This window comes from Chelonia mydas, chromosome 5 (genome assembly GCF_015237465.2).
Source record: "Chelonia mydas isolate rCheMyd1 chromosome 5, rCheMyd1.pri.v2, whole genome shotgun sequence".
NCBI lineage: Eukaryota > Metazoa > Chordata > Testudines > Cheloniidae > Chelonia > Chelonia mydas.
The window spans coordinates 124,940,250-124,966,568 of NC_051245.2; positions in this window are offsets into that span (position 1 = coordinate 124,940,250).

The following is a 26,319-nucleotide window of genomic DNA, read 5'->3' on the forward strand; positions in this document are numbered from 1 at the left end:
TTAAATAGTGTTACCGTAGGTGACAGCCTTAGAATGTTAACCCGAGTCCTTTAATTCAAAAAGCCGTTTACGATAATACAGTGAAACAAGGTTCACAATATTTCATCTGGGCTCTCACTTCATTCTGTTATCTCACTGACTGACTGGCGACTCCCGGCCCCGTATATACCCGCGAGGGCCTGGCTGACAACGTTCTAGGCAGTTCGAGGAAAATGTAGTTCTCAGAATGTCTGGAAGGTTCCACAAGATTCTACAGAGGTCCAGAACATTCTAAGTGGTTAGTGAAAAATGAATCCACATATGGAATACCTGAAACATGTTACTTCAACCTTTCCATTTTCCCTTTTGTTGCTAACAACAAAAACAGCACCCCGAGCCTGGTGCCTCCCAAGCCCAGCAACCCAAGTGGTCACATGGGTTGCCTGCCCCTAAATCCAGCTCTGGTTATCGCTGAGCAAGTCCTCACACAGTACTGAAGGGTTATACAAGCTGGGAATACAACCCATATGTCTAATATGACAGATTCTTTCTGAGACACAGTAAGGCTTTATGGGTGGCTGTGCTATCTATAGCAGTAGCTCTCAACCAGGGGTCTGGGGCCCCTGCAGGGGCTGCAAGCAGGCTTTAGGGGGTCTGCCAAGCAAGGTTGGCATTAGACTTGCTGGAGCCCAGGGTGGAAAGCTGAAGCCCCTCCGTGTGGGACAGAAGCCCAGGGCCCCGAGCCCCACCACCCAAGGCTGAAGCCAAAGCCTGAGCAACTTAGTTTTGCGGGGCCCCCTGTGGTGTGGGGCCCCAGGCAGCTTCCCTGCTTGCTACCCCCTGATGCCAGCCCTGGCTTTTACTCTACTGGATATGGAGAAAAACAGTTGTTGTGGCGGCACGGGCGAGTCATGAGGTTTTTATAGCATGTTGGTGGCGGGGGGGGTCAGAAAGAAAAAGGTTGAGAGCCCCTGGTCTATAGAATGGGTCGACTCAGGTACAGGTACCTCACAGTTTCAGTGCATCACGTTTCCTCTTCTAACATCTGGTCCACGGAAGAGGTCAGCCTACCCCCAATGCCAGCTGTTGGAGTTAGGTCGCGTCCTGAAGGTCTGTGCTGAATTCTGCCTGTGCATGTTCGGCATGATTTTGCAATAAGTGTTTCAGATGAAGATTTTGGGGATATTTTATGGGGGAGAGAATAGGTGGGATAATGAATGGGGACAGGAGAGCAGGAAGCAAATAGGTTGATGGAGTCTGGGGTGAAAGAGAGGAGGCAAAAGAAAGAGATGGGAGAAAAGGCCTAGCAAAAATCTCTGTCGATTGCTGGAGATTCTCTCAAAGACTCTACCAAACTCCAGAGAAATAGTAAAGAGTCCCTCGAGGGCAGTGGTGGGCAACCTGCAGCCCCCATTGGCCGGGAATGGTGAACCACTGCCACTGGGAGCTGCGGGGGACCATGACTAGGGGAAAGGTGGGAATACTCCAGATGGGTTTTTTTTAATGTGTTGCATTGTAATATCATCCCATCTTTTGATTTTTCATCTATCCCAGTGGTTCTCAAACTAGGGACCCTGCTTGTTCAGGGAAAGCCCCTGGCGGGCCGGGCCGGTTTGTTTACCTGCCGCATCCGCAGGTTCGGCCAATCATGGCTCCCACTGGCCGCGGTTTGCTGCTCCAGGCCAATGGGGGCTGCGGGAAGGGCGGCCAGCACATCCCTCGGCCCGCGCTGCTTTCCGCAGCCCCCATTGGCCTGGAGCGGTGAACTGCAGTCAGTGGGAGCAGTGATTGGCTGAACCTGCAGACGCGGCGGGTAAACAAACCCTGTAGGTGTTTCTGTTAGGAGGAGAAAGTGATGATGGAGTCAGGTATCTTTGATGCAATCCTGTTTATTTACAAACAATGTACAAAGTCTTTTTTCCCTGAGCACAGGAGGAATCAAACAATAAGAGATTATTTTTTTGCTCACAATTCCAAGCCTCTTTCAGGCAGCACTCTGCCCAAAAAGTTTTCTCTGTATGCTTTTCTCAGAGCCATGCTCCCCAGCTTTTGTTGAGGCTGTGTCTGGAACTTCCTTGCTGTCTCCTCTTGTATCTCTCTCCTTCCACACACTTCCAAACAATACCCAGTGAAAACCATCCACCCACATAGTTCTAATTCCTGAGCATACTCACATGGGCCTTTGTTTTGGGCAGTGATATAATGTCTGTCTTGGTTTGAGTTCCCTATTATCCCACATTTTATCCTTAATGGAAGGCAGCTGCTAAACTCACCAGTTTCAAGGAGGTTTAACCCAGCCGATGATGATGATGAATACCAAATCACAGTCTTGGAGTCATATAAAGTTTCAAAATTGTCTTGACATTTTACGTAAACAGACAAAAGATTTTCTTGAAACTGTCAGGAAAAAACAAGATTTATGCACGAATTCAGGATCACTAGACAATATTATTCAAATAAACCGTTTTTATTTATAACACTGTACCAGCAACTCTCCAGGGGATCCAGGGATAAATACGCTCCTGAGAATGCGCTGCATCAAAAAGAATGACTTGATCTGATTACAAATGTTATTGCTCTAAGCACACACAAGCTGCATATTAATGGACTACTTATTGAATTGAGGAGGACCTTCAGAAAGGGCATCAGTTTATCCATATGGTTGTACGCTGCGTGGCCTCACTAAAATGGTACCAATTATAAATAATTCACATGAAAAACTCAGATACACAACCTCTGCAAATGGGAACCCTGGGAGTGGGTTGCAACCTCAGTGGCACTGCTGAAGATATTAAACTATATTTGCATACATATCCTCATCTATAAAACTTTCCCCTCGCCTGAAAAATTATTTGAAAGAGAAGTTCCATTTCCTCTGCTGGATCCGCTTTCAGGGGCGGTCTTTGTCTCTCTGATTCTTAACCGCAGGGAGGGCAGGCTTTGGTTCTGGATGTTTGAAGAGCACGCACAGTTCATGCCATACCCTGCTTTAAAGAGTTATGGTGGGATTTTCCAAAGTATCTAAGGGTGTGTCTATACTGCACACTAAGCCCGCACCTGTGGGACTCATGCTTGTGATCTTGGCTTTTCCAAACCTGTGCTTGGGCGTCCACTCTACATTGTAAACCTGGGCCAGAGAATGTAAACTCGGGTCTTAGGACCCTGCAATGAGTGGGGCTCAGAGCCTGAGTCCCACTGTGACTCAGGTCTGCAGCTTGAGTTGTGTCCACACTGCAAAATGGCAGGGCTCAGACCTGAGTCACAGTGGGACTCAGGCACTGACCCACCCCTCTGCAGCAGGGTACTAGGACCTGGGTCCTGAGTGCTTGCTGACCCAAATCAGACTGCTCTGTGTGTGGACGGAAACAGGGCTTGAGCTCAAACCTGAGTCAGAGCCTCGGCTTCATGTGCAGTGTAGACATACCCTAAGTGACTTAGGAGCGCAAGTCCTATTGAAAGCCAGTGGGACTTGTGTTCCTAAATTGCTTAGATACTTTTGTAAACCTCAGCCATAATTACGTCCAGGTCTACACTATATACCTATATCGGCATAATGTAAGTTATACCGACCTAACCCCCAGTGAAGGCAGCACTGTGTTGATGGGAGGGCTTCTCTCGCTGACAGAGCTACTGCCTCTCGGGGAGGTGGATTAACTATGCCGAGGGGAGAAGCTCTCCCCTTGGCATAGGCGTGCCGTCCCTTAAGCGCAGCTGCACCACTGGATGTGAAGACAAGCCCCACCTCACAGTTCTATACTGTGGTCCATGGAACACTTCCAACCTTTGGAGCATCTGCTGCTGGTCTGCAGAGAGCTGGCTGGCTCTCCAGGTTTGCAGCTGCTTCTACAGATGTTCAGGCTCTTCACTGCAAAGAGAGTTTGGAGGTCAGTGAAAGGAGCTAGAAACAAAGAGGAAGAACCAACCAGGCAGCTGCCTCCACCACGGGTGGCTTCAATGTAAGAGGAAGAGGAGAAACAGAAGCCAACTGCAGGTGCTGGAGCCAGCATTGGAGCAAAGCTTCCCTACCAAGTGGAAGAAAATCCAGGGGAAGAGGGCTTATACAATTAGTTTTTTCACCCTTATTTACTATGTTCTGGCTTATGGCTACTAGGCAGAGCCTACATTTTAAGAGAAGTGGGTGCTAAAAACCAAACTTGAGTTTCTGTTTGTAAAATAAAGTACAAATAAAAGCCATCGCTGTACAAAAACCTAGGAAATTACATACAAAAAAGAACATTAAAAAAGCATGAAGGTCACAAAGTCAAACACTCAGGAGTTAGGAGATGCCAGAATGAAGGCTGCCTCTGTGCCAGCATTGTCCTCTCCCGGCATTTGTAGCTGAATCAGAATCATAGAATATAAGAGTTGGAAGAGTCCTCAGGAAGTCATCTAGTCCACCCCCCTGCTCAAAGCACAACCAACCCCAACTAAATCATCCCAGCCAGGGCTTTATCAAGCCAGGCCTTAAAAACCTTTAAGGATGGAGATTCTACCACCTCCCCTAGGGATCCCATTCCAGTGTTTCACCACCCTCCTAGTGAAATAGTGTTTCCTAATATCCAACCTAAACCTCCCCCACTGCAACTTGAGACCATTGCTCCTTGTTCTGTCATCTGCCACCACTGAGAACTACCAAGCTCCATCCTCTTTGGAACCCCTCTTCAGGTGGTTGAAGGCTGCTATCAAATCCCCCTTCACTCTTCTCTTCTGCAGACTAAATAACCCCAGTACCCTCAGCCTCTCCTCATAAGCGGGGAAAACTCATTCCAGCCCCCTAATAATCTTCGTTGCCTCCGCTGGACTCTCTCCAATTTGTCCACATCCCTTCTGTAGTGGGGGGACCAAAACTGGACACCATACTCCAGGTGTGGCCTCACCAGTGTGGTGGGGTTCACACAGAAAGGGGCTTGTTCAGGATTGAGAACAGGAGGTGGCATATTGCACTATTGGCAGCCCTTCCCAGTCTGCACCTGTGGAAGTAGAGGGGATGATCAGGCCCAAACCTAGCTGCCCTGATCATCTCCACTTCCCTCTGTAGGTATTTCTGCAGTGGTACCGAGCAGGGGATGGCTGGATTATTTGACTCTGCCTGGAGCTTTTACTTTGCTGCCAGAAGCTCCTTCTATGCACGTGTAAGTATCCACATTGATGCAACTCTGTGCCTGAGCTGTGGGATTCAGGGGCTTTGCCAAGACCCAGGACTCTTTTCTAATTCAGTAGCATACTTGTTTGCAGCTTGTGGACCAAGCTCTTTCCTTGCCAGTTGCTGAAGGCTGAGCTTGTGTTCTGGGAGCATCTTAGTGGCAGATCAACTCGCAGGGCAGAGGCAGTTCCCTGCTCTATTCCTCTTTTCAGTCTCTGACTTCGATAGTCTACAGGGCTTTGAAGCATGCTCCATGCAGTTCTCTAGGTCATTCATTCCTGTCCCGGCTTTGTAGAAGTGTAATCATCATCTGTAGGAATAAATGGCCCTGTACAGGATCAGACCCTTGAACAGAAATCCTGCTGTACGCAGGGGGGGCAGGAAGGTATGTCATGTAATTAACAGACCGCAGTGGATTCTGTGGGTATACTTGATTATTACTACATGAGGTAGTGATGCTGCAGAGATTGAAGTGCCATAGCTCCTGGGGCCCGGCTGCTAGCAAGGAGGGATGGACAGAGTTAATCTCAGGCTAGGAACCTCTGAACGCAGAACGCTTTGAAGGATCAGGGACAAGCCAATCTACCTCTGATCTGTTGGGCACTGCCATCTGTGTGCAGTCGCAGTAATGCCACCAGGGTTATGGGTTAGGATGGGAATGCTTTATCTCCTGCCAAGGGAGATTTGTCTAGTGAGTCACCAAAGGCCCCCACGTGGCTGGTTTCAGGTAATAGCTCCAAACAGCCACAGCTGAAGAGTAAAAGACATGGGGCAAACAGACTCACAAAGGGCAGAGGTGGCCCTGCTGCCATCTCCTACATGAGGGGATTATTCTGAGCGGGGAAAACTCACAGGGCCACCTCGCTCCCTTCCCCGGAGAGGGCCATGGGCAGAGACAAACGTGTGAGGTTCACCTCCCCGCAGCCCCTCCCAACCAGCCCCGAGCAGATGGAACCTGCTCCCTGCTGAGCATACAGAGGGCTCCTACACCCACCTATGTCCCAGATTCCACCGGGAAACCTCCGCGCATCAGGATGTGCACACTGCTCCATGGCATGCCTCTCCTTCCCCGCAGCATTCCCGCCCCTGGCTGGCCAGGAGGGGTCAGCATTAACATAGACAGGGGAATGCCAGGGAGAGAGCATCGCACAGAACTGTTCCTCCCCTCCCAGGCCTAGAGCCCCACTGCATCCCCACAGATGAACTTCCATAGGATTGAGGATACAGGGGGAGCAATCCATGCAGAAGCTGAACCCCCTTGTGTCACCCCTACCTGGGGCAGATCTCCAGGCGGTTCCTCCACCCTAGTGGTAGCATAGGGCTGTCTGCCCCCACCCCGTGCTAAAGAAACAGAGCTCCAGGATTCTGCCCAAGCCTTCTCAGTGCCCTTCTTCAACGTTGGAGGAAGCCGTGGGCAGGGGTTTCCCAGAGTGGGACTTCCCTCTTGGAGATGTACCGGCAGAGACAGCTGGGGAGGTAGAATGTTCTCTGCATATTCTCTCTCCAGCCAGCAACCCAACAGCTCCAAAGGTTTGTCTGGTGAGATGACAAGATTCCTGCTCTCCTATAAATGGTACATTCCCAATTATAGTTCTGACCATTTCAGATGATCATGTGCTGTGGGGGCTAATTAGCCAGAGTCTGACCAGACATGTAGAAACCCTGCGAGTGAACACGACCGATTGGGAACAGAATTGGCTTGAAGCTGGGGTGCAGGCACAGAATGCATGGAGACTGACTGATCTCTCTTCTGTCCCCTGGCCGAAACCCTCATCCTAAAAACTAGTCTTTGGGTTTGGACATCACTGTGATAAGGAGGAAATCATAGAGATCTGCTGCTCGGCTCTGAAGAATGACAAAACCCAGGACCCCTTTCCTGCATCCCTGCACCATCTGCATGATGGCTGCTGATGGCACTATGGTTTCACAAGGCAACTTTCACTGTGCATGATCCGAGGAGAGTGTAGATCAAGGCCTGAGCTGGAGAAGGGGCACTTTCTGCAGTAGAGCATTATTATAAAGCGAAAGACACTCTATGGAGGAGATTGCCATATTTTTTTTCTCTCACTCTGGCAGGTACTGCCCCACTTCACAGATCTGGCTGCCCCTCCAAACACACTCCTTCCATTGGCCATCGGGAAGGAATCTTTCACTTGACAGCATAGCTATGCAAATATTCACTAAGTGATTGCAGATCATGTCAACAACTGCATATTCAACATAAGCATCTGTGTAGCAGCAAACCACTCAACATTTATGCAGGAAGCAGACAGTCTGAGGTTTAAAGGGAGGTTAAAGGAGAAGGGGAAGGTTAGTTCTGTCATTAAGCCACTGACCTGAGACTCAGGATATCTGGGTTCGAATCCTACTTCTGCCCCAGAGTCCCTGTGTGACCTTGAGCAAGTCCCTTCATCTCTCTGTGCCTCAGTTCCCCATCTCTAAAATAGGATTAATACCTCCTTTATTTAGCTTGTCTGGAAAAATATCCCCTTCTGTGTTTGTACAGCACCTAGGACATTGTGGATACCACCAAAAATATGATCTCTTACACTTTTTTTAAAAAAGTTAAGTACTTGCTTTAAATCAGTTTGGGAAATGAGGGGCTGAAACTGACATTCCCAGTTGACAGGGATTGTTCGAACATCCCATAGAATAACCCCCAGGAACCTGGATATCGGATTCACTTCATATAATTGTCATTTCTTTCCACCAAAAGCAAATCACTTCCCTCTATACGATTTTTTTTTTTTATGGAATAAAGGCCACGTCCAATTGCAACATGGGCTCTCACTAAAGCTTTGCTGCGAGACGAAACCATGCTGCTCATCAATTACAATGTGAAGCAGAACAAGGATGAAATGCAGACAACAAAGGACTGACACAAGCCATTGTCCACACAGAAACAAGAGGCTGTTACTAATAACAATGCCTTGGAGTTTGTCTAGCAGAGCAAATTCAGGCCTGAGATCGGAGGAGTAGATATATTCTCCTGGCCCTGTGCAGAGCAATGCAGATCAATGCAGCTCCATTCTCTCACCTTAGGGTCCTGGCATTGCTTACACTCTGTTGGTTAAGGTGACTTGCGAAGGAGCCCTGTGGGAGAACCACCGGATTCTTTTCCACTTGGGACTATGTCCCTTTTTTGCTTTTTGTTCCAGCCACACTCTGTGGCAGCATGGAAAAGGAAGGGCCATTTGCTGCCTGGAGGAACAAGAACCAAGCTGTCACGGCTTTCAAAGACTGCTAGTGTAATCTGCTCTCATGCAGGCCATGCCAGGAGGGCGGGCTTCTTCCGTGTCCTTCCTCTCACCCATACAAACTGCAAAGGGCAGAGCACAGTTTAGCCCAAAGAGTCTGATCTAATGTCCCTTCCCATCTCAGTCTGCCTGGCTTCAGCTTCTGAACTCTTATGTCAATACTTTACCAGTTCTCAAGTCACCCTAGAGGCTTCCAGCATAAAAAAGACCTGAATTTCTAAGGCAAAAAAAGAAGCAGCGTCTTTTTTTTCCTGGCTCTTTTTGTTTTCAATTTTTACAAACTCTTTCTAGGCCTTTTATATACACCACAGAGACGCAAAAAGAGCACAAGTGCAATCATATTTCCACTTAGCAAGTCACCTTTAAACCCATAACATCACAAAGAAAACTCCCTTCCATAGTGCCTGTGCCTTACTAAGGAAGAACCAACATCTGCATAACCTGAACCAGTTCCCAATAAAGACCATGGGAATTTTCCTGTGGACTCTGCTGAGAGTAGGACTGAGTCTGCAGAAAGCATGTGGCTTGTATTTCATCATCGTTGGGCTTGGCATTATTTTGCTGTCTGCAGCCTGAATGCTTTCCTCCCTTGGGGAAAATTCCCTGGGGGAGTGGGGCCGAGCCCCCAGTGGAAATTTCACAAGATGCTCATGGAATTTGCTTTGCATCTTCCGATCAAAGGGGAGGGGAAGAGAGGAACAAAGTCTACACCAGTGGTTCTCAACCAGGGGTACATGTACCCAAAGGGTTCCGCATAGGTCTTCTGGGGGTACATCAACTCATCTAGATATTTGCCTAGTTTTACAACAGGCCACCTAAAATGCACTAGCGAAGTCAGTACAAACTAAAATTTCATACAGACAATGACTTGTTTCTACTGCTCTATATACTATACACTGAATTGTAAGTACAGTATTTATATTCCAGTTGATTTATTTTATAATTATATGGTAAAAATGAGAAAGACACTTTTCTATTTTTATGTCTGATATTGTAAGCAAGTAATTTTTAAGTGAGGTGAAACTTGGGGGTACACAAGACAAATCAGACTCCTGAAAGGGGTACAGTAGTCTGGAAGGGTTGAGAACCACTAGTCTACAAAAGTGTAGGTCCATGGAAGAAGCAGAGAGCAGATGCCTGGTCTGTGAACTTTCCATATGGCTATACAGTCTTTCCACTGCCTTTGTGGAGCTAGTGAGCCATGCTGCCAATGACTATACCTCACCCACCAGTGCTCTCTGCCCACCTGTGGGTACTGCTAGATACGGAGGGAGGGGGGAGTTAATGGTACCTGCAGTTCGTACAATGAACTTTCCGTGGTTATCTACTCAGATAGCAGTGGGCTCCAAAATGGCGTGGGCTGCACATTCAAAAACCCCAGCAGATATTATCTGATACTAGAGGGCTCTTTAATCCATCAAGGAAAGATTAAAGTGACAGGGAACTGATGTTAGAGAAGGTCAAACCTGAAATAAGATGCACATTTCTAACAGGAAGGGTGCTTAACCTGCATAGGTCCCATAGCACGATGGGATTACTTGCCCAAATGATCACTTGTGGCTGGTATTGGATCCCCAGTCTCCTTGTTATTGGGGCAGGAGTAAAAAAGCATTGTTATCCTTGTTGTGTGAACCGAGGGCAGCAGAATGTACCTGACATACCCTGATGGAGGGACTCACCCTCAACTGAACGGCACTCGCTAGGCAGGGGACTGGGTTCCAAAGCCCAATGAGTGGACACCATTTGACCCTTGCTCTCTCCATGGTATAATAAAAGAGCTAATTTAGACTCAGTTGAGCATCTTGTTACACACTGCAGAGCTGAAGTCACTGATACCTAGGTCTAAGTATTAGACCTACTTTAGGACAGTGTCTCTATTGCAAGAGCCTGTCCAGTGTGCACCAGAAGTGAGGCTCCCCCACTAACAGCTGAAATCACTGACAGCTGTGTTAAGTGGGGGGCCCTAAAGACATCTTGGTGAGTGGCCAGCTGGGTGGCTGGTGGAGAAGTGTGGCAAGCGTCCAGCAGGGTGGCTGGCAGAGAGGGCCAGAGCAGAGCCCCGCAGAGGTGTGGCAAATGGCCACTGGGGCAACGAGTGAGTGCCCAAGCAGCGGAGTGTGTAAGGTGCCTTCTTACCTGCCCCCCTCCCTTTCCACACAGGATGGGAGGTGAACTCTGCGGATTAACCTCTGAACTCTGGGGCTGCACCAGCCAAGGACAGCAATTGTGAGTGGGGTGCAGAGAAGGGACGGGCACGTTAAAGGGACTTTTGGGTTGCTGGACTTAAGAACCTGAGAGGGAAAGGACACTGCCCAACTTACATGGGGTGGGTGTTTTGCTCATGGTTTGTGTTTATAAACCCTGGCTGTGGTGTTTTCCCAAATTAATGCTGAGTTACTTCCCTCCTTTTATTAAATGTTTTTGCTACACTCAGACTCTGTGCTTGCGAGAGGGGAAGTATCGCCTCTTAGAGGTGCCCACGGGTGGTGTGTAATTGTCCCAGGTCACTGGGTGGGGGCTTGAGCCAGTTTTGTGTTGTATTGTTGAAAAGAAATCCCTAGATCCTGAACCCAGCCCTGTTGCTGCTGGCTCCCCCTGGCAGAAGGGTTAATATAAAATATAAATAATTGATATCAAAATAACATAAAACATGTTTGGACGGAGAAAGCCCATCCCAGAGGAGGATATGCAAGCAAAACAAGATGGCAAAGCATCTGCCTGCTCTGGGCAAAGCTCAACTAATCATCTTTCTCTTCTGAGAGACCTGTTTCTTTCTGATCATCATCTGTCTCTAGCAAGGCTTCCTGTCTCCCAGTAGAGAAATGTGCTTATCCCCACAATGGATTTACAGCTTGCCGAGTTGCAGCAGAGCTATCTCACTGTTCCAGTCAACAAAAGCTATGTTTTAGGGTGAGAAAAGTTCTTTTGTTATTGCCGATGTAATTGGCCCCAGGTTGGCAAGAGGAGCATTTGATGGGCTTTTTAAGCCAAGTCCTTTTGTTTCCAGGGTAGTGTTAATAGACTCTCCTTGCCTGGCAGCTCTGAAATACAGAGGATTGCAGAGCTGGATGGGGTTATTATGTTGCCCTGATCTCCCATTTCCCCTGCAGTTTGTCTCTTGATCTCCTCTTGGGCCCTGCTCCCACAGTTCACATGCCGTGCCCACATTTTTAGAACCTAATGCAGTTGTTGTTCTCTTCACCCCAGGATGCCAATGATTCTCATACCATGCAATCTCCTTTTCTCCTCTAGCAGCTCCAGATCAGCATTTGGCCATTTGTCTTCCTTTAGGAGTGAGAGAAATACTTGGTTTTCACTGCTCTGATCAGTCATTTTCTGCTTTGCAACATCCACCTGGTGCGGCAGTTCCAGCTCTTCTTAGCTGGCTGATCACATTTCAGATCCGGATTGTCAATGGTAGCCCATATGCTATCTGGCTTTGCACTGACCCAGATCTCTCCTGGAGCAAGTTCCTGCCTGGGGTGGGATCTTCTTGCCATCCTTGATTAGGGTTGACAACTTTGCAATATTTAAAAAACGGACACGCCAGCAGGCGTGACGGAACCTCCCCTTCCCCATACCTTCCCCCTACCCCCCCCCCCCGAGGACATGCCCCTGCCCTGCCTCTCTCCCAGTCACTCACTGCTTTTCCCCTCCTCCTCCCTCCCTGCGTGGGTCAGGAGGGACTTGCCAGCAAAGCCAGCAAGGCAGGTAGAAGGCGGCTTCGGCTGAGTAGGGGCTGGCACGGGCGATGACTCAGCACCTCTCCCTACCGCAGTAACCAGACTTTGGGTGGCCAGTCAGATCAGACTTTCAAGTCAAAAACTGGACAGCTGGCAACCCACTCCTTGAGTAGTAACGTGTGCTGGGACTCCTGGGGTTCGTTTGGGAGTAAAGGAGCTCTGGAACAGAGCCCATTTGTCTTGTTTGGCCATTAGATTTCAAGCTTCTTATGCTTTGTCACCCTCTGATTACAGATATTTTAAAATTAATAACCCCAGTTTCTGTGGCAGCAACATCACGCTGGGCTGGAGCTGTGTGCCCAGCAGAGCAGCTGGGCAGGGGATGCCCAGGTTACTCCTCTCCCAGCTACCCACATTACCAGAGACTGCCCTGGTGAATGGGGAGCAGTTGCCACCAGGCCTGGGTGGGTGGTCAGAGGGTGAGGAATGGAGATCTGCCCACACTGTGCTCCGCTCATTGCAGCTGAGCTGGGACCAAGGAGGACATGAGCTGCACTAGCAAAAGGGCTGGTTTAGACCACTTCCTCCTGGAGCCAGGAGTTTGCAGGGGCCAGATTCTGACTCACAGTATGTCCACACCACATTTGTAAGCCCAGGCTCAGACCCCACCCCCTTGCATCGACACATAATCCAGTCTGATTGTATCCCAGGCCAGGGGGCCACGCATGGGTGGAGGGTTCGAGCCTGGGCCTCATGGGGACTCAGGTCCGAACTCCATCATTTTGCAATGTGGACAGATCTTGGGCCCGGCTTCCTCAAGCTTGGGTCCTAAGAGTCCAACAACACTATCCCATAATCCCATGTGACTGTGGCCTTTGTCCTGTCTATCCCAAGACTGACCAGTTGAGGCTGCCCCTTGTTCCAAGTACAGCTGCTAGGCATGTGACCCGTCCATTTTATTCTGACCACTGAGCCGTAAGCAGAGTGAACCCTCTCCTGCGTTTGTAATGGCCACCAACAGGAAGAAGTCCTTTGCCAAGCATGCTACTAGCTGGTCAGGAGGCACAGCCAGATTCCTGGGGCAGCACAGCTACTGAGTGTCCCTTGCTCAGGCTGGATCACTGAGTCCCAACACAGCCCCTGAAAGCTGTGACCAGTTGTGTCTGATCAGCCCAATGGACACACCATCTGCTCTGCTGCCCTGCTGCTCCCTTCAGTCTCTGCCCTGCTGCCCACAATACACTGTGCCCTCTTAAAAACCTGCTATCCGTTCCCCCCTCCCGCAGTCCCATCCTGGCACTCTGCAGATGCTGCGGCCCATGCTCCTGCCCCTGCGGACGAACAGTACATTATCCTGTAATTGGACACTGTATGATGGTCACTCATAAAGGGCCTCCCCTGACCTATTTAATGCTACGCCAGGGCCTAACAGATTTCTCAGATCCAAGTGCTGCTACCTGGACATGTTCCTTTGTGAGTAGCCATATTTTCATCGGTGCGGAATTTATACTGGGGCGTGTCAAAGTGAGCCAGCCACGGAAGATTTGAAGCCTGGAGAAGAATGAAAGTGAACAAGTACCTCCATCAGGAAGGAAATCCATGAGGATATGGTGGCAACACGGAGGGATGATGCCCCTTCATACGCCACAGTACAAAACTGGCTGCTGAATTTATGTGAGGGAGAATCATCACTGAGGATGAGCCAAGGTCAAGATACTCCAGAGAGGCCACCACACCAGAAAACGTTGATGCAGTCCACAAAGTAGTGACGAATGATAAAAGATCGACAGCCAGGTATGTAGCTGAAATCATGGACATCAGCTTTGGGGCCATGCACGCCGTCCCCAACGAAAACTTGGGCGTGAGAAAGGTGTCAGCAAGGTTAGTGACCAGAACATTGAATGCCAATCAAAAGAGAGCTTGACTTGACATTTCCAGGGAAGTCTGGGAATTTTGTTTCTCCGGGACAATGCATCACCCCACACATCCTAGGTGGTAGTGACCAAATGTAGCTTTCAACTGTTTCCCCAGCCAGCATATTCACCAGATTTGCCTCTCTCAAACTTCTATCTGTTCCCCAGGTTGAGGGAAGACCTTTGTGGGAAGAGTTTAAATGATAACAAGGTGATTGCAGCATTCAAGGAGTTTCTGGACATGCAGGACAAGGACTTCTACAAGAAGGGCATAGCTAAGGTGCAGGTGTGCACTGGACCAAGTGCATTGATGTCAAGGGGGATTAGATTGAAAAATAAACAAACAATTGAACACAAATTATATTTTTTCTTTGACAGGCTAGAAAATTTCTGAATGCCCCACATATCATAATGCATATGCACAATGAGCAGAGTTAAGGGTACACAAGCAACCTACCTTTTGGCATTTTCTTACTCCTCAATGCTTGACTTCACAACCTTAGTAGCATTCATTTAACGTAGCTTCTTGTACATCATTCCTAAGGTTGTTTTAAAAGAAAAAATTCTCTGATGTGAAACAAACACACCTGCAAGGTTGGAAACCTGGATCTTCAATCCTATAGAACAAACCTCTACCATCTGAGTTAAAGGTTACAATACAGAAACTGGCAGGAGCAGTAGGCTGTTCTCTTCTGAGGAACAGTCTCTAGAGGAAACCGGTTAACATTGAGTCAGTGGGTTGAATGAGTAGCCCACAGGTTTACTGACAGCCTAGCTGAGTCCATAGAGTTGGCACATTCATTCTGAGAGATGGAGTTGCCAAGTCTCTGAGACATAAGCCTGCTATGTTAGAGATCTGGGTTCTGTTCTCAGGTTGTGTAAACTTTTTGTGGTGTATGAGGCTGGTTGCAACAATAATGCCTGTGAAAGGCACAGAATTATTAACACCAGTCAGCAGAAGGGACACTTGAATTTATGGTCTCCTGATTCTTAGCCCAGTTCACATTCCCCTACATCCAAACATTCTGATGGGGAAGTGGAGGAGCCTTCTCCATTTTATTCATGTCCCATCGAAGAGGTTTAGTTGTATGCGTTACAATGAAGTGAGACACCAGGGCTGTACAGGTGCAGTGCTAATCTAACGTTGACGGATTTGGTCAACAAGCTAGGAACAACCTGTACTGAAGACAATACAGACAGGAAATGATCTGTTTTAGCAGATCACAACTTGTCAAAATCTGAACAGCTCTCTCTTGTCCTCAGGGTCACCCTGCCTGCCAAATTTCAAGTTCTTGTTGCAAACCATGGAGGTGCTAGCACTCTTCAAAAACTCAGCCCAAATAATTATAACGGAAAGTATTAGGCAACGTGAAGATAGGGGTGGCCACTGCTACATGTTGACTTATGTACTGAGTTGGCAGAGTGGTGATGAGTGCAACACAAGTCTCCTGATTTCTAGTCCTCTGCTCTGGCCATTAAACACATCAAAGGTACCACCCACCTACCTGCATCACTGCACACCAATTTCTAGGAGTGGGAGTGAAAAACGGCCTCTCAAACTGAAACTGCAGGCAGGCCGAATCCAAGAAATCACGCCATGATTTTGCCCACTCCACAGGGCCTAGAGACACCTGTAAAAAGTACAGCTAGATCTTTAATGAGCACGAGAGATCAGGGACTCCATTTCACGTTTCATCAGGCAGATGGATTGATACACAACAGGTGTTAGCTTCTAAAAGAAATCAATTAAAGAAAGTGCTTCAAGGTCACAAAGGTTATGCTGGAGTCCTGTATAAGAAAGGAACCCTCTCATCAGAGGGTAAAGCAAGAAGGTTCTTATGTGCTGCAAGAGCTGGATGTGTTGTGGTTATGATTCCCTGGAGATGACTTATGCTGCATTGAGTGGTTAATAGTCTCTCTACTCCATTGTATTCTGGATTAGTGCTTTTGTATTTATTGTGGAAGTACCAGCTTTTGATTTTACACTGTTTCCTTTGGATGAAAAACAAGGCAGTTTGGCAGTTCTTATGCACACAAGTAATCATCCCATTTACTGTGCCAGGACTCTTCACACGAGTAAGGGTTGTAGATCCTGCCCCCAGACAAGGGGAAACAAAGAACTTCCCCAGTTCCTATTGTGAATACATTGGCTATGGGTTAGGCCCAAAGTCATCAGGAAGGGGGTGTGGAAGGCAGGACTGAATTCTTCATTTAAAATGAAAGACACGACATTGTGATCAACTGATGTGACTTTTAGAAGAGCATCTGACATCGGAGTTTGTTTTGCGCAGCAAACCATAAATATTCAGGATATTTCAAATGAGATTGTCACCCCCACCCAGCAGTCTGAGAAGTGGAAAGAGCTCTTCCCTCCTGGGGGCTGGGTTTTCTTTTGTTTGGTCTCTTTCATTTAAGGAATCAGACTTTCAATACCAACTACAAGGCTGCCAAAACTCAGTGACTTATTCAAGTAAAAAAATAATGCAACTTACTAACCAATGGATATTAAAGGCCATCTTTCATTCTGGTAAATAATTCCACAGTTCATGCCCCATAGCCGGTTACATTTATACTTCATCAAACATGCATGAAGAGGCATTGATTTTAACCAGATTGCACAGAAACAGTTACATTCCAACAGAGCGTAGAGAAGAAGGAAGGCAAAGGGAACAATGGATGCTCATTTCGCACAGGGGCCCAGGTTGTAGCAGGGAGCTCTCCTTTGTCCTAGGTGGAAAAGAGGAAGAAGGCCCAGTGGCTAGGGCACTAGCCTTGAACTCAGAACGCAGTTCAATTCCCCCCTCTGCCACAGACTTCCTGTGTGACCTTGGGCAAGTCACTTAGTCGCTCTGTGCCTCAGTTTCCCATCTCCATGTAAAAAGGGAGTGACAGCCCTGCCTCACCTCACAGGGAGGAGAACATGGTGAGGTTACGGTAACAGGAGCCATGAGAGTACCTAGGATAGATAGAGAGGAGGTGGGAGTCATAAATGTGCTGTACTTCTCCCCTCTTCGGGCGTGGCCTCCCTGGCACCAGCATCTGTGGGAGAGGATTGCATGAGGCCCCCACCTGCCTGCTACCCAGATCCCCCTGAGGCTGCATTACCACGGCTGCATCCACCCTCTCCAATGAGGAAACATCTGGTTTTCACGTGCAAAAACTTTTCATTTGAAAAATTCTGACCAGTTGCGGTGTAACACCATTGGGCCCTGCCAGCCTGCAGGTAGCTAGCCCCGAACAATGGGAACACCAGCAAGTGCGCTAGGCATTGCCTGATTGGTCTCTGGGGAAGTCAGTGGGCAAGAACACAATCAGAGCGATCAGATCTGTTATCCACTTCCCTCGATACGGATGGATTCTTGTAAAGGCAGGCCCTGACCCACCACGGCACCAATCCAATTGTACATCAGTATAATCCACCAACATCCGTGGAGCTACACAGGCACAAAACTGCCAACAGGGGGTGATAGAGGAGACAGCTATATGCTACCCAAGGCCTGCCCCATGCTGGCCAGTCATGCTAACTTCCCAACTCCAGAGTGGCATAAAGGGGAGGGGATTACCCTGCGTCTACAAGAAGGGTGGATAAATCATACGAGAGAGTCGTGCAAATAAACAGGTTCAAAACCAAGGTGCTAGCGTAAAGAGACACAAGGCCAGACCCTCTGCTAATAAGAATCAGCAGAGCTCCATTGATTTCAACGGGGCCACGTCACCTGACAGCATTTGAGGACCTGGCCTGCTAGATTATTCACCAAATATTTCCATAAACAGCTCTCCCCTGCTCAGACTGTTTCCACAGCACCATTTAATGACCTTTTGTACCATCCTCACTCCCCCGCCATGAATAGTATGCTCCTGTCTTAACTCCTGTAATTAGCTGTAATTCACTGTAGTTTCCAAATGAGGAAGGCAGAGGCACAACAGCACTGGGGCTATGAATAAAGCCTATTTCAGGCTGCAGAATGCATGTTGACAAGCCTCCGGACACTTTATACTGAATTATTACTAATTTAATATTTAGTAGTATTATTGTTCCAACCACAACTATTTGCTTGTCTCTTTCCAGCTCTGGACTAGGCAAAATTAATTGTGGCTCCTTCTAGGCATAATAGACAGCAAGCAATAATTACAGCAAATGGGTTAAATGAATCCTTGGTGCAGCTTCATAACTTGGGCTGGTGATACCAGGGATGAATATGGCTCAGTCAGGCTAGCGCTGTTGAAACATTCACTCTTGCCTTTGCAGATACAAGAGGCTCAGTGCACTAGACACTGGATGTAGCAGGGACAGGGGGTGTCACAGAGTTCACTCACTGTTAGAGTGAACTAGACCTCCTTCTGTCATTCACTTGTCCCATGGCCCCTCTCTCTCTCTCTGTGAGACTCAGGGTGTTCCCTCTCTTCATGACTCAGCCCTCCAGCTAGGTCACTATATAGTTCCCCCTTCTGGAGTACCAAAGTCCCTCCAGACCAGCTGTCCCCCTGTCATCTCCAACAGTGCTCCGCCACTTCCTGGTGGCTGGCAGGGGAACCTGGGCCCACCCACTACTCTGGGTTCCAGACCAGGGACCCTACAATCAGCAGCTAAGCTCTGTATAGTCTCTGTCTTCTGGCTTCACTGCTCTTTCCCTGGGCTACTTCCTACTCTGCCTCCAACAGACTCCCTTCTGGGTAAGCCTTTCCCTCAGTGCCAGGATCCCAGGGCTCCACCCTCTCCCTGGGTTTCCTCCTTTTCCCTCTCCAAGCCCAGAGGGAGACTGCTGGCTTTCACACTGCAGCCCCTTTCTGCTGCAAACTTCCTGGCTTTATACCTTAGCCAGCTTCCTCCCCAACAGGGCTTTATCAGTCATTTTCAGTCAAGCCAGACTCTCCACCAGGTGCAGCCTATACAGCTAATTGGCCCTTATCTGCACCACCTTAACCCCTTCAGAGCTGGCGTGGGGTGAACACCCCATCACAGGTAGTCACAAAGGAACCAGTTGCCACTGCCAGATTCTGAGGCTGGTTTATGCTGGCTGCTCTGAACTACGCCAGGTAATTATGGACCCAAGTGAGCAGCACACCAGCTGGTGAATACATTGGAGCGGATATAAATTGCTGCACAAAGGAACAGTGTACAAGTTTTATTGTCCTACTAAACCCAGGAACTATGCTACATATTCTCGAGTGCCATCTACTGGCACCTTATCTATTCACACATATACACAGACAGAGAACTCTTGTATCAGACACAGCACTCTTGTAGCAGTGCCCTGTGTCGACGGGGGGGGTGGGGGTGGGAGTTGGAGACTGCTGTACGTCATCCAGGGATTCCCGCTGGATAGGCATCCCTTGCTGGCCCGTCATGATGGCTTTTCAGCTCTTGAAGCCCCCAAAGTGGCACCGAGGGCCTGGTTCCTTATCTCCAAGAAGAATATTAAAACGAGGCAAGAAGCAGTAAAACTATTCAGGTTTAAAAAGAAAGGCCTCCCCCACAGGCCTACTTACCTTCCCAGACCTACGACTGAAAGACTAGACATTGGTATGGAACGGAAAGACCGACGAACGCAGAGACTAATAACAACCCTCCCTCCTAGTCCTCCTAGGTCATAAAGCTTTCCGAACTCTAGTGTTTCAGCAGAAGTGCTTCCCTCAAAGGCCAGTGTTCTCCGTGATACTCGTCCTTCTCCTTAGTTCAGATAAGAAGCTGCAATGCCCCCTCCCCTTTGTCTCTGGCTAAAGGCGGTGCTTAAACACAATTCCCCAGGTTTGTGGGTGAAACAATATCCTTTAGTCTCACTGTCCCATCCAGCCAGGAGAAACTCCATGTCATGCTTGGGAGCCAAGTTCTTTTCAAGACATGCCCAGCACAGCTCCCATCAGGACCCATGGGAAATTGTCCACATACACCTGACAGCAAAACTTGGTCCATGACGTAGGTCAGATTAGTAGATGTGTAATCATTTACGGAGCAGATGTCTGTCTCCATTCAGTTGAGAGCAGACATTGGTCTTCATTTCTGCTTTGGGACACAATCTTGAGATAGGAACACATTTACATAACCACCAAATGGCTTACTGATGTGGACGTAAGCTGTTTATTAGCTTTTAAAATCCATCTTGCCCGTCAGATGTGAAAGGACTGGCCTCTTGAGATATCCAAGAGCCATTATGACTAATTAACTATCTCTGTCCTGCTTTTCCAATCAGATCAACTTCCAGCAACAATTAGAAGTCCCACTTTGTTTGGGATAAGTTTACATTAAAAGCATTAACTATTATTATATTCTCATTGTTACACTAATTTTTCCTTGATCTGGGTTATTTTCCTTACAGATTTTTTCCCCACTTTTATTTCTGGTTAACAGCTATTATACAATAAGCTGATCATCCAGCTCTGCCATGTATTTCCTAGGATATACATTAAAAGTCATGTCTGTCATAAGTAGGAGTCTAAAGTTGGGCTTCTAAGTCCACATTTAGGCACCTAAACAACTAGCCTGATTTCAGAAGTGATGAGCATCCTGTAGCTCCCACTTATGACAACAGCAGCTGGGGGATGGGCTGCTCACTGGCAAATTGAGCCACTAATTTAGCTACCTAAACATGGATTTAGGAGTCTAACTGCAGGCCAAGATTTTCAAATATCTTGATGTAATGGGGTTGGCACCCACCTCTCGTGAATGCTCCCTTCTGGTTGGGCGTATCTGCGTTCTTTAGTTCTGGTGACCCCTTTCAGCGGTCCTCAGGTGGGTTTTCAGCAACTTAGCTCTCTGGCCAAGTCACTGTCTGCACGTTAACCAGCACAAACCCCTTCAGGGGTATATGGTTCACTGGGGCCTATCTCAGTACCCCTCTGGTGGTGCCTCTCTCTCTCTAGCTCTCCCTGGGCTTTGGCTTTAAGTAGTCCAGCCCTGGTATGGGTGGTATCCCCAGGGCTTTCTCCCTGGAGACACTATCTTCCTGCAGCCCTCCCCAGGCTCAGTCCCTGCTCAGTCCTAGCAACCAGCCAGGAGCTTCCCTGGTCTCTGATAGCAAACCATCTGTGGCCCTGCTGCTCTTCCAGGCAGCCAGGCATGCAGTCCTTTCTTCTCCTGCTCCAAGCTCCTTTTATATGGGCCTCCTGGGCCCTGATTGGCAGCCACTCTAGCCTGCTTGGAGGACCTCTCCACAGCTCCTTCCCTGGGATGGGTATGGCAGAACTGAGGAGTCCAGGAGGGGGCATTTGGGCCTAGTCCACCCCATCACACTTGGCCAACGTAGAATAAAACAAATGGAAATTTCAATATAATGTAAATAGTTTCAGGGTAGTATTTAAGATCAAGCCTTCATTAACATTTTCCTCTGTACACAAAGTATAAATGCATCAGACTTGTATAAAAGATCCAAGATCAGACGAAGCAGGAACAAAGGCAGAGTATGTTAACTCACTATAGGTCTAGGGTGGAGAGAATACATTCCCTTTCTGCTAGTCCCCATCAGAATCCCATACATGTAAGCTCTTCCACCCACATTACATTCAGTTTTGTATCTAGTCTTCTATGGAGAAGACATTTTTCTACTGCCATCTATTGCCTTCTTATGAATAATTATGCTTACAGATGGTCGAAAAATTTTTAGATGGAACAGTTTCCCTCAGAAAATGCAGTTTTGTTAATATTAAACCATTTTGCAGGAACATGTTTGTTTCAATTAAATTTGACAGAAAACTGTTGAATTAAATCATAGAATCATAGAATCATAGAATATCAGGGTTCGAAGGGACCCCAGAAGGTCATCTAGTCCAACCCCCTGCTCGAAGCAGGACCAATTCCCAGTTAAATCATCCCAGCCAGGGCTTTGTCAAGCCTGACCTTAAAAACCTCTAAGGAAGGAGATTCTACCACCTCCCTAGGTAACGCATTCCAGTGTTTCACCACCCTCTTAGTGAAAAAGTTTTTCCTAATATCCAATCTAAACCTCCCCCATTGCAACTTGAGACCATTACTCCTCGTTCTGTCATCTGCTACCATTGAGAACAGTCTAGAGCCATCCTCTTTGGAACCCCCTTTCAGGTAGTTGAAAGCAGCTATCAAATCCCCCCTCATTCTTCTCTTCTGCAGACTAAACAATCCCAGCTCCCTCAGCCTCTCCTCATAAGTCATGTGCTCTAGACCCCTAATCATTTTTGTTGCCCTTTGCTGGACTCTCTCCAATTTATCCACATCCTTCTTGTAGTGTGGGGCCCAAAACTGGACACAGTACTCCAGATGAGGCCTCACCAGTGTCGAATAGAGGGGAACGATCACGTCCCTCGATCTGCTCGCTATGCCCCTACTTATACATCCCAAAATGCCATTGGCCTTCTTGGCAACAAGGGCACACTGCTGACTCATATCCAGCTTCTCGTCCACTGTCACCCCTAGGTCCTTTTCCGCAGAACTGCTGCCTAGCCATTCGGTCCCTAGTCTGTAGCGGTGCATTGGATTCTTCCATCCTAAGTGCAGGACCCTGCACTTATCCTTATTGAACCTCATCAGATTTCTTTTGGCCCAATCCTCCAATTTGTCTAGGTCCTTCTGTATCCTATCCCTCCCCTCCAGCGTATCTACCACTCCTCCCAGTTTAGTATCATCCGCAAATTTGCTGAGAGTGCAATCCACACCAAATCATTTGGACTTTCTCTTTTCACTAATGTCAAAACATTTCTGTTTTGATAAGGTGAAAACATTTTATTGCTTCATTTAGATGTTTCTATGATATTAATTTTAATATTACATTTAATATTTCCTATCATAGTATTTCAATATTATTAGGTTTCAGAGTAACAGCCGTGTTAGTCTGTATTCGCAAAAAGAAAAGGAGTACTTGTGGCACCTTAGAGACTAACCAATTTATTTGAGCATAAGCTTTCGTGAGCTACAGCTCACTTCATCGGATGCATACTGTGGAAAGTACAGGAGATCTTTTTATAGACACAAACCATGAAAAAATGGGTGTTTACCACTACAAAAGGTTTTCTCTCCCCCCACCGCACTCTCCTGCTGGTAATAGCTTATCTAAAGTGATCACTCTCCTTACAATGTGTATGATAATCAAGTTGGGCCGTTTCCAGCACAAATCCAGGTTTTCTCCCCATCCCCCCACCTCTCCCCCCCACAAACCCACTCTCCTATTGGTAATAGCTTATCTAAAGTGATCACTCTCCTTACAATGTGTATGATAATCAAGGTGGGCCATGAAGGAGGAGTGCTGGGCAGAGACGGGCTCCATCTTACGAAGAGAGGGAAGAGCATCTTTGCGAGCAGGCTGGCTAACCTAGTGAGGAGGGCTTTAAACTAGGTTCACCGGGGGAAGGAGACCAAAGCCCTGAGGTAAGTGGGAAAACGGGATACCGGGAGGAAGCACAGGCAGGAACATCTGTGAGGGGAGGGCTCCTGCCTCATACTGAGAATGAGGGGCAATCAGCAGGTTATCTCAAGTGCTTATATACGAATGCACAAAGCCTTGGAAACAAGCAGGGAGAACTGGAGGTCCTGGTGATGTCAAGGAATTATGACGTGATTGGAATAACAGAGACTTGGTGGGATAACTCACATGACTGGAGTACTGTCATGGATGGTTATAAACTGTTCAGGAAGGACAGGCAGGGCAGAAAAGGTGGGGGAGTAGCACTGTATGTAAGGGAGCAGTATGACTGCTCAGAGCTCCGGTACGAAACTGCAGAAAAACCTGAGTGTCTATGCATTAAGTTTAGAAGTGTGAGCAACAAGAGTGATGTAGTGGTGGGAGTCTGCTATAGACCACCGGACCAGGGGGATGAGGTGGATGAGGCTTTCTTCCGGCAACTCGCAGAAGCTACTAGATCGCACGCCCTGGTTCTCATGGGTGACTTTAATTTTCCTGATATTTGCTGGGAGAGCACTACAGTGGTGCATAGACAATCCAGGAAGTTTTTGGAAAGCGTAGGGGACAATTTCCTGGTGCAAGTGCTAGACGAGCCAACTAGGGGGGGGAGCTTTTCTTTACCTGCTGCTCACAAACAGGGAAGAATTAGTGGGGGAAGCAAAAGTGGACGGGAATCTGGGAGGCAGTGACCATGAGTTAGTTGAGTTCAGGATCCTGACAGAGGGAAGAAAGGTAAGCAGCAGGATACGGACCCTGGACTTCAGGAAAGCAGACTTCGACTCCCTCAGGGAGCGGATGGGTAGGATCCCCTGGGGGACTAACATGAAGGGGAAAGGAGTCCAGGAGAGCTGGCTGTATTTCAAGGAATCCCGGTTGAGGTTACAGGGACAAACCATCCCGATGAGTCAAAAGAACAGTAAATATGGCAGGCGACCAGCTTGGCTTAATGGTGAAATCCTAGCGAATCTTAAACATAAAAAAGAAGCTTACAAGAAGTGGAAGGTTGGACATATGACCAGGGAAGACTATAAAAATATTGCTCGGGCATGTAGGAATGAAATCAGGAGGGCCAAATCGCATCTGGAGCTGCAGCTAGCAAGAGATGTCAAGAGTAACAAGAAGGGTTTCTTCAGGTATGTTGGCAACAAGAAGAAAGCCAAGGAAAGTGTGGGCCCCTTACTGAATGAGGAAGGCAACCTAGTGACAGAGGATGTGGAAAAAGCTAATGTGCTCAATGCTTTTTTTGCCTCTGTCTTCACTAACAAGGACAGCTCCCAGACTGCTGCGCTGGGCATCACAACATAGGGAGCAGATGGCCAGCCCTCTGTGGAGAAAGAGGTGGTTAGGGACTATTTAGAAAAGCTGGACGTGCACAAGTCCATGGGGCCAGACGAGTTGCATCCAAGAGTGCTAAAGGAATTGGCGGATGTGATTGCAGAGCCATTGGCCATTATCTTTGAAAACTCGTGGCAAACGGGGGAAGTCCCAGATGACTGGGAAAAGGCTAATGTAGTGCCAATCTTTAAAAAAGGGAAGAAGGAGGATCCTGGGAACTACAGGCCAGTCAGCCTCACCTCAGTCCCCGGAAAAATCATGGAGCAGGTCCTCAAGGAATCAATCCTGAAGCACTTACACGAGAGGAAAGTGATCAGGAACAGTCAGCATGGATTCACCAAGGGAAGGTCATGCCTGACTAATCTAATCACCTTCTATGATGAGATTACGGATTCTGTGGATGAAGGGAAAGCAGTGGATGTATTGTTTCTTGACTTTAGCAGAGCTTTTGACACGGTCTCCCACAGTATTCTTGTCAGCAAGTTAAAGAAGTATGGGCTGAATGAATGCACTATAAGGTGGGTAGAAAGTTGGCTAGATTGTCGGGCCCAACAGGTAGTGATCAATGGCTCCATGTCTAGTTGGCAGCCGGTGTCAAGTGGAGTGCCCCAGGGGTCGGTCCTGGGGCCGGTTTTGTTCAATATCTTCATAAATGATCTGGAGGATGGTGTGGATTGCACTCTCAGCAAATTTGCGGATGATACTAAACTGGGAGGAGTGGTAGATACGCTGGAGGGCAGGGATAGGATACAGAGAGACCTAGACAATTGGAGGATTGGGCCAAAAGAAACCTGATGAGGTTCAATAAGGATAAGTGCAGGGTCCTGCACTTAGGACGGAAGAACCCAATGCACAGCTACAGACCAGGGACCGAATGGCTAGGCAGCAGTTCTGCGGAAAAGGACCTAGGGGTTACAGTGGACGAGAAGCTGGATATGAGTCAGCAGTGTGCCCTTGTTGCCAAGAAGGCCAATGGCATTTTGGGATGTATAAGTAGGGGCATAGCGAGCAGATCGAGGGACGTGATCGTCCCCCTTTATTCGACATTGGTGAGGCCTCATCTGGAGTACTGTGTCCAGTTTTGGGCCCCACACTACAAGAAGGATGTGGATAAATTGGAGAGAGTCCAGCGAAGGGCAACAAAAATGATTAGGGGTCTGGAACACATGACTTATGAGGAGAGGCTGAGGGAACTGGGATTGTTTAGTCTGCAGAAGAGAAGAATGAGGGGGGATTTGATAGCTGCTTTCAACTACCTGAGAGGTGGTTCCAGAGAGGATGTTTCTAGACTCTGCTCGGTGGTAGAAGAGGACAGGACAAGGAGTAATGGTCTCAAGTTGCAGTGGGGGAGGTTTAGGTTGGATATTAGGAAAAACTTTTTCACTAGGAGGGTGGTGAAACACTGGAATGCGTTACCTAGGGAGGTGGTAGAATCTCCTTGGAAGTTTTTAAGGTCAGGCTTGACAAAGCCCTGGCTGGGATGATTTGATTGGGGATTGGTCCTGCTTTGAGCAGGGGGTTGGACTAGATGACCTCCTGAGGTCCCTTCCAACCCTGATATTCTATGATTCTATGATTCTATGAAAAATAAAGACAAGAGAAAACACAGACCATCGCTCTGGGAGTGTGAGGGTTTGGGGA